This window comes from Canis aureus, chromosome 9 (genome assembly GCF_053574225.1).
Source record: "Canis aureus isolate CA01 chromosome 9, VMU_Caureus_v.1.0, whole genome shotgun sequence".
Lineage (NCBI taxonomy): Eukaryota > Metazoa > Chordata > Mammalia > Carnivora > Canidae > Canis > Canis aureus.
The window spans coordinates 7,715,897-7,718,996 of record NC_135619.1 but is presented as its reverse complement, the minus strand read 5'-3'; positions in this window follow the sequence as shown (position 1 = coordinate 7,718,996).

Below are 3,100 nucleotides of genomic sequence, written 5' to 3'. Positions count from 1 at the left end.
AATACATCTATTCTACCTCTGCATTCTGGCACTTGGGAATTAGTCAAAGGTTGATTTGGGAAGCCATTGGGCCCACTATGAGATGGACACATGCTGCAAAGTTGTTGATCACTCCATAAACCCCTCCTCTGACTGGTGATTCACATGGGCATTTTGGGTCTTTGAGAATTCATATCAGTTCAGAGCTAGGGCCCAGTAACAAAACACAAATAAACAAAGGCATGATTAAGACTCAGGTTTTTTTTTTTCCTAATTCAGTCACTGGTGATATATGGAAAGGCTGCATGAGTGAAGTCAAACAGATATGTGTTTGACACCTAGTTCTGATATTTATTGGCTTTGATATCTTGTCAAGTGACTCAAATTCTGCAAGCCTCATTTTCCTCATTCATAAAGTGAAAATAATAATACTTTTCAGGGTTGTTGTGAGAGCGAATGGGACACTTGTAATATATCATATTTCATTGATTCCATTTGTAAAATGCACAGTATTTTACTTTTTAACTTCTTTACAACACAAATGAATCTTATAACCAATGGCATGTTATTATTTAATTAAGAACAACATTTTCCTTTCTCAAGGCACATAAAAGAACAAGAGCCCAGATTAATATCTCAAATGACAAGGGCAGATATCATTTGTCATAAGTGTGACTCTCAATGCCCAAGAGAAAAACCCCAACACTCCCTAGAGAACACAACTATTCTCATTTATGCATTCTATTCCTTTCTGTAATTATTGGACTAACCCTTCATCCCACATCCCTCATCACTCAGATTAGTGGAATGGAAAAAGTACAAGTTTCAGAATCTGACACATTAAATTTTGGATCTTGCTGCCTGTGATATCCTGAGCTTTGGTTGAGTGCCCCATAATTGTGTATAATGATACTTACCCAGAAGGACTATTACAAATAAGATGATGCATGTAAAGTCATATCAGTGCCAAACATATTGTGGGTAATCAGTAAATTCTCCATTTTTCTTTTCTTTCACTGCCACATTCTGTTGTTCTATTGATTATTTAGAATGAAGGAAGGGCTGATCTTCTGTTGGCAAACTATGGCCCTCAAGCCATATCAGCCCACCACCTGTTTTTATAAGTAAAGTTTTGTTGGAACACAGTCATACCTACTTGTTTACATCTATAGCTGTTTTGTACTACAACAGAGTTGAATAGTTTACCACAGAGACAGTATGACTTGCAAAGCTGAAAACACTCACTAGGCTGCTATTCACAGAAAAGGTTGGTGATCCTTATTCCAGATTCCTACATCACCTAAACGAACCACTCGTTGGCAAGGGTATGAAGAAAAGGGAACCCTCATGCACTGTTGGTAGGAATGTAAACCACTGTGGGGAAGAGAATGGAGTTTCCTCAAAAAATTAAAAATACAAATATCATATGATCCAGTAATTCCATCATTGGGTGTTTACCCAAAGAAAATGAAAACACTAATTGAAAAAGATACATGCACCCCTATGTTTATTGCAGCAATATTTACAATAGCCAAGATTTGGAAGCAACTCAAGTGTTCATTGATAGATGAATGGATAAAGAAGCTGCAGTAGACACACACACACACATGCATGTGCAATGGACTATTACACATCCATTAAAAAAGAATGACATCTTGCCATTTGCAAACACATGGATGAACTTAGAGAGCATTATACTAAGTGAAATAAGTAATACAGATATAGACACCATCTGATTTCACTTATGTGTGAAATCTAAAAAAAAAAAAAACAAATAAACAAACAAAAAACAAATTCCTATATACAGAGAACAAACTGGCAGTTGCCAGAAGGAAAATAGGTAGGGGAGTGGGCAAAATAGGTGAAGGGAATTAAGAAGTATAAACTTCCGGAGGGGAGGGGCAGGATGGCGGAGGAGTAGGGTCTCCAAATCACCTGTCCCCACCAAATTACCTAGAAAGCCTTCTAATTATCCTGAAAATCTTTGAATTCGGCCTGAGAATTAAAGAGAGACCAGCTGGAATGCTACAGTGAGAAGAATTCGCGCTTCTATCAAGGTAGGAAGACGGGGAAAAAGAAATAAAGAAACAAAGGCCTCCAAGGGGGAGGGGCCCGCGAGGAGCCGGGCTGAGGCCGGGGCGAGTGTCCCCAGAACAGGAGAGCCCCGTCCCGGAGGAGCAGGAGCTGCACCGACCTTCCCGGGCGGAAGGGGCTCGCGGGGAGGTGGAGCAGGACCCAGGAGGGCGGGGATGCCCTCGGGCTCCCGGGGACACTAACAGACACCTGCGCCCCGGGAGAGGCGCCGAGCTCCCTAAGGGCTGCAGCGCGCACGGCGGGACCCGGAGCAGCTGGGGGGGGGGGGGCTCCACGGAGGGGGCTGCGGGGCGGGAGCAGCTCCGGGGGGCTCGGGCGGAGGAAGAGGCTCCGCGGAGGGGGCTGCAGGGCGGGAGCGCGAATCCAACAGCGCAGGCCCCCGAGCACAGGGCGCCGGGACACAGCCCGGGATCCCGCCTCCCCCGGGACAGGCAGAGGCCGGGAGGGCCCAGGACAGCGAGGACGCTCCTGCCCCAGCTGAGCAGATCAGCGGCCCCGCCCGGAGCCTCCAGGCCCTGCAGACGGAGAGCTCTGGAGTTCCTGCGGGGGCTGAATCCAGGGCTGCAGAGCTGGCCCCGCCACTGGGGTTGTTGCTCCTGGGGCCTCACGGGGTAAACAACCCCCACTGAGCCCTGCACCAGGCAGGGGCAGAGCAGCTCCCCCAAGTGCTAATGCCCGGAAATCAGCACAACAGACCCCTCCCCCAGAAGACCAGCTAGACGGACAAGTTCCAGGGGAAGTCAAGGGACTTAACGTATACAGAATCAGAAGATACTCCCCCGTGGTTTTTTTTTTTTTTTTTCCTGTTTTGTCTTGTTTTGCTTTGCTTTTTGATTTGTTTCCTTCCCCCACCCCTTTTTTTTTCCTTTCTTTCTTTTTCTTTCTCTTTTTCTTCTTTTTTTTTTTTCTTTTTTTTTCTTCCTTTTTTTTTTCTCTTTCTCTTTTCTTTCCTTCTTTCTCTCCTCTCTTTTTCTCCTTTTCTCAATACAACTTGCTTTTGGCCACTCTGCACTGAGCAAAATGACTA